This window comes from Panthera pardus, unplaced genomic scaffold, assembly GCF_024362965.1.
Source record: "Panthera pardus isolate Hobbes unplaced genomic scaffold, ASM2436296v1 HiC_scaffold_2, whole genome shotgun sequence".
Classification (NCBI taxonomy): domain Eukaryota; kingdom Metazoa; phylum Chordata; class Mammalia; order Carnivora; family Felidae; genus Panthera; species Panthera pardus.
The window spans coordinates 124,871,511-124,881,305 of NW_026526765.1; the positions used below are offsets into that span (position 1 = coordinate 124,871,511).

At 43.2% G+C, this 9,795-nt stretch overlaps 1 pseudogene; it reads right to left on the reverse strand.

Moving 5' to 3' along the window:
- Nucleotides 1-6,689: 6,689 nt before the first annotated feature.
- Nucleotides 6,690-6,956, reverse strand: LOC109252100 (ATP synthase subunit f, mitochondrial-like; annotated as a pseudogene).
- Nucleotides 6,957-9,795: the final 2,839 nt, after the last annotated feature.

Consider the following 9,795-nt stretch of genomic DNA (forward strand, 5'->3'; position numbering starts at 1 on the left):
CCTCCTAGCTTTCCTCCTAGCTCCTTCCTCTAAGCTTCTATTTTTCTTCTGATTTAGACTGATTGTTCTCTAGACCTGTGGTACAACATTACCAAGGAATACTACAGGTTTTCTGCTTCAGATTCCCTGCTTAAGTTTTGAGTTCAAGTCTGAAAATGAATCTGATTATTCTCATATGGATGATATTTTCACTGCTTATAAAATCTCAGGTTAAAAACTCACTTGAAAGCATTACTCCATTATCTTCTGCATCCCATATTCAATGTATTGTTTCCTTGGTCTCTGTTTTTAGGAAAGAAGAAACTAGGTGAAAACTCAAATTTTGGGTAAACTCTTTGCCTTTCACATCTTCCATTGTTTTTTAAATTTGGGTTATCTTATTTGGAGGGGGAGGCTTTGCTACTATTTTATTTTTATTTATTTTAATTTAATATTTTAAACAAATATTTATTTTTTCATACACATTTCTTTTTTTCCTTTTTGTTGAATTTAAATTTTAGTTAGTTAACATACAGTGCATTATTGGTTTCAAGAGTATAACTCAGTAATTCATCACTTACATACAACACCCAGTGCTCATCACAAGTGCCCTTTTTAGTACCCATCACCCATCATGAGCTATCTTACTTTTTTTTTAATGTTTATTTATTTATTTTGAGACTGAGAGAGAGCAAGTTGGGGAGGGGCAGAGAGAGGGGGAGAGAATCCCAATCAGATTCCACACTGTCATCTTAGAGCCTGAGGTAGGGCTCTATTTCATGGACTGTAAGATTATGACCTGAGTTGAAATCAAGAGTCACATGTTAACTGACTGAGCAACCCAGGAACCCCTTGACGTATCTTATTTTTAACTGTAAAGTTCTTTCTTGAACTGAGTTACCTTAAAAAAGATAGACTTCTATTTTTTTTCTTAGATGCAGTACCTTTTTATTAAAAATTTGACATTAATTTCTCTTTATTAGCTCAGCTTTCCTGGTTCTTTCCTTTTTCTGCTTGTTTTATTTTGTCTTCATATCAGGAATTCCTAAGATGTTAAATGATCCTTGGTTGACTATTAATATTTAACAGTAGGATTCTAAAAAGCTGTTTAGCATGTGTATGTGTGAGTGTGATTGCTCAAATAGCACATATCACTGTATTTTGTAGTGATACCAGGCAAATGTAAGTATCTGGCCAACTTTTCTCTGTATAGGAATTCTCTAGTGTCCAGCCTGGGAGGAGAGTGCCTTGTTTCCAGCTTTCTGGGAATGGGGTGGAGGAATGGGGACTGTAGCCTTTAAGTTAACCCACCTTTATCTCTAACATGTGTGATGTTCCTGAGTCTAGAGCCTATCTATATTAACTTCTCCAGAAAATAAACCTTTGATTTCCTTGGGGATAGGGTAGGTGGAGTTTGTCAGCTGGATCTTTGGGGTTGTTCAGGGGATCTTGGAGCACAGTACTTTTGTATTCTGACTTTCAATAAGACCTCATGTTTTCAGCTTTGTGCCTTCATGCTCTCCTCTTTCTGCTTTTTGTGGTATTTAGAACCTTGAGTGCTGAAGCCTTTCTGGGATTCTGTGTTGGGATGAAAGAGAAAGGGAGTAGTTTATGTATCATAGATATCTCCATTTTGTGGGTACATTGGTGGTAGCTTTATGACCCTGTTGAGCAAGTTTCCCAATCCTCCATTTTATATCTTCCCAAAATTTGTGGAAAATTTTCATTTCATTGATTATTCCTTTGTTATACTTCTATCCTTTGGAAATTTATATTTTAAAAAGAACACAATTGGAGCACCTGGGTGGCTCAGTCAGTTAAGTGTCCAACTCTTGATTTCAGCTCAGGTCATAATCTCACAATTTGTGAGATCAAGCCCTACGCTGGGCTCCGCACTGACAGTGCAGTGGGATTCCCTCTCTCTCTCTCTCTCTCTCTCTCTCTTCACCTCCCCTGCTTGTGTGCTCTCTCTCTTGAAATAAATAAAAAGAAATAAAACACTATTATTTTAGTGGGTTTTGAAAGGGAGAAAACAAATGTAAATGTTTGTGGTCATTCGATCACACTTAAATGAAAGTCTTATATGTTTGTGTTTTTCTTATTTTTCAAAATTAAACACATAGTTGTTGGCTTATATCCAGTGTGTACTGTTGGGTATAAAAAAGTACTGCTTTTGGCTCACTAATAATTCTCATCGTTTTCTAAATTATGTAAAATGTATTTGGATTTTTTTCTCTAGCAATAGGCTTTTCGTTTCCCCCCTATGATCTAATATTCAAGTATTTGTGAAAATAAGGACCCATATACAAATGTAGGAAAGTCTACAAAACACAACTGTTGTTTGGGGACCAAGGCCATCCAGTAATAGCTTGAAGTGTTTGTCCATCAGTTAGAACAGCCAAATTGGGAGTACAAGAACAGTTTAGGAGTGACAATGTATAAGGTACAAAAGTCACAGACATGGACCTTGAGGACTGTTGACAGATTCAAGGGTTCAGAAATGAGGTTGACATTGTGTTTCTTTCTCACCACCTGCCTTCACTTCCAGTGTGTCTGTGTGATTCCATCAACCCCATTAGCTGAAACTTTTCATCCTTCAGTACCCAGCCTGGATAGTTCCCATACTGTGAGACCTTCATTCTCCATCCCTGGCAGGGCTCATTGCTCCTTAAATACTTTGCCCTTGCTTTCTTTTTCAAACCTTCTTTTGGTGGTTTCCAAATACTCTTCTGTGAACTGGTGCTAAGTTGTGAAAAAATTTAACTAGTCTAGAAAAATTGGAAAAGTAAAGAAATTAACTGTGTGTGTGTGTGTGTTGTGAGTATACGCATGGTGTGAAGTTCCAACTCTTTTTTCTTGGTATAGAATATCCTTTATTCTTATTAAATACCAGTGAAATGTTTTTTCTTTTACGAAATGATTATGACATTAGATGGTGGTCAAACAAATGTTTACTTGGCAAAAAAAAAAAAAAAAAATTGGAAATACCAGAGGCTGTTATGATACACAGGAGCAGTTGTCCCAATAAGCCATCAATGGACTTAGCTATATCCTCTCTGCTTAGCTATTGCCTTTCTTAGAGCACATGATTCTGCCGTGGTGAGTTTCTATTCCTGGACTGCTTGTGTAGGATCCTTAGAAAACAGTATATCCAGGGGTGCCTGGGTGGCTCGGTTGGTTAAGCGTCCGACTTCGGCTTAGGTCATGATCTTGCAGTCTGTGAGTTCGAGCCCGCGTCGGGCTCTGTGCTGACAGCTCAGAGCCTGGAGCCTGTTTCAGATTCTGTGTCTCCCTCTCTCTCTGACTCTCCCCCTGTTCATTCTCTGTCTCCCTCTGTCTCAAAAATAAATAAAAGTTAAAAAAAATTAAAAAAAAAAAGAAAACAGCATATCCCTGGTAATTAATGAATGAACTGGTCACATTCCATGGCCACTGGGTCAAGGGCTTGCTTTAAGGGGACGGATATTCCTAGTCTGGGTCTCAGGTCTTCATATTAATGCCATTGTTGCATGTTCTGTGCTAAGTCACTTCCCTGCCCTCTGACCCCACCTGAAGCTTTCATAGAGCAGCAAGGTCAAAGCTTGGCAGTATCACAGGAATAAAATTCTTCCAGCACTTAATAGCTCCTCCTTCCTCCTCAGTTTAGCACCCATCCTCTCCTTGCCTCTTCCACTGAGTTCCTTAAGGGGTCCTATTTGATTCATCACCACACCCTTGCGCTCTTCTGGCAACTAGTCCAGTGCCTGGAACATAGTAGGCACTCAGTGTTTTGTAGAAATAATTGTAAATAATCATGCCTAAAAATTTCATAATGATTATACCTTTCACGTGCCTCCATGCTTTTGCCACGTACTAAAAACAAACAAATGAACATTAGGTATCTTGGAAATCATAAATCTTAAGGAAATCATGGATAGGCTTATGAATTTGTGATTCTCTTAAAATTGTATGCAAAATCTTGTGTATGTTCTGTGTATGTGTATTTTTCTGGGGAAGAGTGTTCAATGCTATGTCTTCCAAAGTTTAAGAACCACAAAGAAGAGGAGTCTTGGAGCTACGCACAAATGCATCTGAATGTAAATTCTAAGATGGCAAATGCTGTATCAGTGCAACTATTATGCTCTATAGGAGTTTCTACGTTGGAATTTCCATCCTTTGGGCCTGACCACACTTTTGGTGCCATCTTTTCTGGGAAACGCCATAGGTTTTGGGTTTTTCAACCCCCAATAGCTTTAGGTCTATACTTACTGGAAACCAACCCTGGAATCTTTGATTCAGGATCACTGAGCTTGGTACATGAATCTGAAGCTCCAGGTGACTTGAAGAGATTTCTAGGTTAATAGCTAACTGGATTGGATAGAGCATTTTGTTTCACAAACATGATCATAATTTGTTCTTATTTACTTTTAAATTATAAATGATTATTCAGTAGTTTTTTCCCCTCCTTTTTAAACAGGCTCTTGAAAACATTGCTTTAATGAAAAATAAAACTTAAAAGCAGCTGTGGTGTTGGTATGTAATGATTGAAATATAATTAAGAGTTGTAATTATTCTCAATTAGTCATTTGGAATGTCAAAGTAAGGACCCCAATCAACTCAACCCAGGCAAGGGAGCATCGGGCCTGAGATAGAGACAGGGTGCAAGGTAGGGAGGATTTGACTTGGGGACCCTTGAGCACTCGATTGAAGAGGTTTGGTCATGGGATGGGCATCTAGGGATTGATTCCTTATGTGTGAAAAGTCCCAACCTTCCCTGAGTTTGGGAGTAAAGAAAGCTCTGCTCAGAGGAACGTATTTCTCAACAATGTTTCCCTGAAGATTTCTAAAGTTTATCTACTCTAAAGCAGACCGACATCCTGGAAAAACGTCCTCCTTTTATGAAAATGTATATCATTTGAGGGGAAAGGACCAGTATTCCTTTCCCCTATATCCCATCAAAACCCCATTACCTGGTGTCATTTCTAGGCTGACAGCCCTCCTCACTGCCATAATTTTGTGCTGCCTTTCCTGTACCCAGAAACCTTGTCTGTCCCCACCTTTTTTCACAGTTAATATTACCAGACTTCCATAACCCCATGGTCCTGCCATTCGTTCGTAAATGAACCTGAGCTGTGATTGGTTGCCATGGTTTTAACATGGAGGGAATTGAGTAATGTCTGGAACATTTGGCTTTTTGGGCTGGTCCTCCTGGTCATGTTATTCCCTCCTGAGTCCTCTTCCTGTATTTGGGTGATACTGATGCCTGGGTGAGGGTGGGAATAGGAGGCATATCTGAGAAATGGCATGCCTAACAGACCTGTTAGTTGGGGATGCAGACACATGTGGCAGAACCATGGTGATATGTGGCTGGAAAGGCCCCTTCCTACTGCCTCATAGCAGTGGACTCTGACATTTGAGTTTTATCTACCACTGTGGGCTAGTATGGGCTCTCTGGAGGATTCTGAGTGAAAAGACTTGGCCAGAGTTGGGCTTTGGTCAGACATCCTATTTGTGGGGGCAGATAGGTGAGGGGAATCTGGAAACAGAAAGATGTGTGGAGATCGCTGCTATGGTCCACAGGAAAGAGGCAATGAATGGCAGGAAGCTTGCCGTGGGCTGATGAAGGTGGGGTCATGGGGTGGAGTCTGGGGAGTGGCAACACAGGAAACTGGGTGCCCACCATGATGGTTTGAGGGAGTCAGGAGGAAGGGACTGGTCAAAGCTGTTGAGGTTGGGAAATCTTGAACTTAGATAATTAGAAGCATTAAGCACGGGGTGGTAAGGCTGGTGGTGAGAGAAGGGAAAGAAAGAGTTTGGAATGAGTCATATTATTTGAGAGAACATCCCTTTGGAAGTGTCCAGATGACATGAGGAATATGGGATCGGAGTTGGAACACCCTTAGTAAGAGAGCAGAGTGGAAATATGAGAGACTGGGGACCAAGTCTATTGCAGGGATGCTGTGTGAACCCAGGGCCAGAAAAGAGCCAGGAGCAAAACAGTCCTGCTATGATACCTAATGGCTTTCTGTAGATCTTCATTCATCCTTTTTTTTTTTTTTTTTTTTTTTTTTCAGAGAGAGAGAGAGAGAGAGAGAGAGAGAGAGAGAGAGAGAGAAAGCATGAGAACATGCGAGCAGGGGAGGGGCAGAAGGAGAGAGAATCTTAAGCAGCCCAGCGTGGAGTCTGATGCAGGGCTGGATCCCATGGCCCTGGGATCATGACCTGAGCCAAAATCAGGAGTAGGATACTTAACCAACTGAGCCACCCAGGCACCCCTAGATCTTCATCCTTAAGGACTGGCAACACCTGTGAGTTGTGTCTCTTGCCTATTCAGCTATGACAGGAAGTTCCTGTACTGGTTAGGAGGCTCTGCCTCTGGAACTGGGCAGATCTGAGTTCTAATCCCACCTCTTCCACTTGTAGCTGTAAAATGGGACAATAATGCCTTCCTTGCAGATTCATACAGCAAATACTTACTTCTGTGTGCTAAGCACTGTGGGTAGGGTTCCACATGACTAATTAAATCAGAATCTAGGGGGACTGGTGTGAAAGGGTGTCCAGGTATTTGTGTGTGTGTGTGTGCGTGTGTGTGTGTGTGTGTGTGTGTGTATTTTTTTAACCAGTCATCTTTTATTGGATGGTAATTCTGAATCAGGATATGAAAGGATTCAAGGGTGCCAGGCAAAGCTCACGGTCAGGAATGCTGAATGTGCCTCCACACTGGGCCCTCTTCAGTGGTGCTTGCATAGCTGCTCATGTATGAGTTCTCTGTAACAACAGCAGTAGTCGAAAAGCATATATGCTGCCAGCACCATAGAAATCCCAGCGACTCCTCCTTTCTTCACATAGACACACTTGTTGTAATACTGGTAGTAACCTCTTTGAAATGTTCCAGGAATGCCTTTAGGGGTGAAATCCTGTATCATTATCCAGCTTGACAGCTATCCTAGCCTCACATCCATGAGCTTCTCCTCCTTCACTGGTATGGACGACGCCATCTTGGAGTCTGTATATTTTTAAGGCACGCTGTGTGATTCTAATCTGCAGCCAAGGTTGAAAACAACTGAATTCGCAGAAGAAGGGTTGACTAGGGAAGAGAAAGGAAATCTCGCCAGAAATGCACGTAAGAAATCTCAGAGGGACAGGAGCGGAAGGCAATTTGGACAGACTGCAGAAATCGTTTTAGTATATTGTACAAACTGTAGTTCATGATTTGCTGGTGGGTCATGAAACCAATTTACTGTGTCATGACCGGCTTTAAAAACAAATAGAATAAGATGGGATTGAAAACATCAGAGCTCATAGTATATCCTAAGGATCATGGTTTCTTGGAACTTGTGTTTCAGAAACCTGTGTGGGTGTGTAAGCTGGGTCTCCTGCAAAGCATATTTCCCGTTATGAGCACGGTGACAGGTTTCTGGGAAACACTGGTCCAGCTGGATGGAGGGAGGCTGGGGGGGGGACTGTGAAATGTACTTTAACTTTGTCTCTAGGGTAGTGGGGGGCCTTGGAAGGATTTTCAGGAGGGAGTGCATTTGAGTGAGCCCTCACTTGCCTCATGGGCGGTGTGCTGTAGGAGCCAAGGTTGCCCCTGCAGTGGTGGTCCTTGGAACAGTCAGTCAGCTGCCTGGGGGAGTAGAGGGGCTGAGAGATGTAAGGAGGACACCAGGCCACACTGCTGAACTTTGACTTCTCACCTCACCTTTTCTACTTTTTCCTTCTGGGGCAGGTCCCTGGGTCTTTGGTCAAGGTGTACACTGTCCCCTCAGACCCTGTCAGAAGGGCCTGATTCAGGACCTTTGTAGCATTTTCCTCTCATGTCTCCATCTGGAGAGCTCAGAATGGCTTCAATAATTCAAGCAGGGAGAGAGAAGCCTCGAAATCTTCTGTAAACCGTGGCACTGTTTGGGTTTCTGGCTCCTCTACACGTAAAAATATCAGGATAGATGTAACAGATGCTTTGAGAGCAAATTTCCTTTGAGCTGGTATCAAACATAAATGTTGGGCCCGAAGGGGATATTCAGAAAATTGTGGTTTGGAAAACTCCATTTTATCTCAGTGAAGGTTGGGCACTCTGTGAGCTTCCTCTTAGGGCCAGAGTTTACTGGTTCTTAGTGGTGCTAGGGGCTCAGGTTAGGGGTGGGAGCAGCCAGAGAGACTTCCTCCCATATGTCCCTCCAGGGCTAGGGCATGGTGAGATGGGAGAGAGAGGAGTGGCATCCGCTCCCACGTGCACATGTGGATAGTGAGTGGCAGCACAGGGAGCCCCTCCTACCAAGCCCCCCCCCCCCCCCTTGTACTTCAGCCACATGGGCCTCCCCTCTTCACTTGGCCACACTCACTCCTGCCTTAGGCCTCTTGTATCCCCTCTTCCCATGCTGGGAACACTCTCCCTCATGTCTCCACAGATGTCTCTGCTCAAATGTCACCCTTTCTGCAGGCGACCATCTAGATAATTTTTCTTCCAACACTTTTTCATTCTCTCCTCTTGCTTTCCTTCTCTTTAGTATCAATCCCTACCTGAAATGATTCATGGGTCAGTTTTTGGTAGTCTTCTCCCCCAGCTCAAGGGCAAGCTCCTCGAAGGTGGGTCCCATGTCTGTCCATGTCTTCCTAGTTCCCTGCTATATCTTTTGTGCCAGACCATTTGCAGGGCATGTGGAACATGGGAGCTGGTGGTGAGTACTTCTTTAGTGAATGAATGGTAGACATGGGCCTCACGGATGGATAGACTTATTCATCCTTCATTCAACCATGTTCCAGGCTTGTTTCTTGCTGGTGAAGGGGGTTTGCGAAACTTTGTTAATGGCCTTTTGTAGGGGACAGCCACCTACAAGGTGACACAGCATGGTTTTTGCACCCCACTGTCTTCCCCTGAGGCTAGACCTCTGTTCAGAAGATGCCCTCTTCCTCGGGGGCTTCTAGATGGCCTTTAGTAGTTTGTCCTTGGGGACTGACAACAAGGATCCATGTATCTACTGAGACCACTAGGGAAATCATTATTAGCATTGTGCCATTAGCAAACCTATTCTACTAGTCCCAGATCTGGGACACACTCACATCCCCTTCTCTGCTCCTGGGGCCTTTTGCCACCTCCTCCCACCTGTTCGCATTCCCTCCCTCCTCTGTACCTAGGCTGATAACACTTTCTTTTTTCCTGTGTCATTCTTTGAGCTCCATTTGAGTCCAATGAAAATTTCTCCCCACAAACTCAGATGTGTAACATGTATCATTTTCTGTAAATTGGAGCCTCCATCCTGCCAGGCTGGTAGGAACTGTGTCTCAGTCATTTCTGGGTACTGCCTCTCCTCCAGGGAGTGTGGGCGTGCCAGGCAGGACTCAGGCAGAACCAATGGTTTGGAATCACCAGGGCCATTGGGCCGTCCCCACAGTCCCATGGGTCCCCAGGTTCATGTTCCTGATGTTTATTTGCTATGCTTAGAGCCCGAGTCTTGTGTCCAGAATGCCTACTGCTGTTCTTGCAAAGTACCTACTTCATGTTTACTTGCAAAGAAAAATAGGAGGGGCACCTGGGTGGCTCATTCTGTTAAGTGTCCAACTTTGGCTCAGGTCATGATCTCACAATTCTCAAGTTCGAGCCCTGCATCAGGCTTTCTGTGTCAGCACAGAGCCCACTTTGGAACCTCTGTTCCCCCTCTCTCTCTGCCTCTCACCTGCTCACACATTGTCTTTCTCAAAAGTAAATAAATATTAAAAAAAAAAACACCCTGTTCCTCCCTGAGGGACCAGTTTGTTTAGCTTCCAGTCATAAGGGTCCACATGTAAAAAGGATAAGTAAGCAGATTAAGTGTTAAATTGACCAAGGACTCCAGCCAT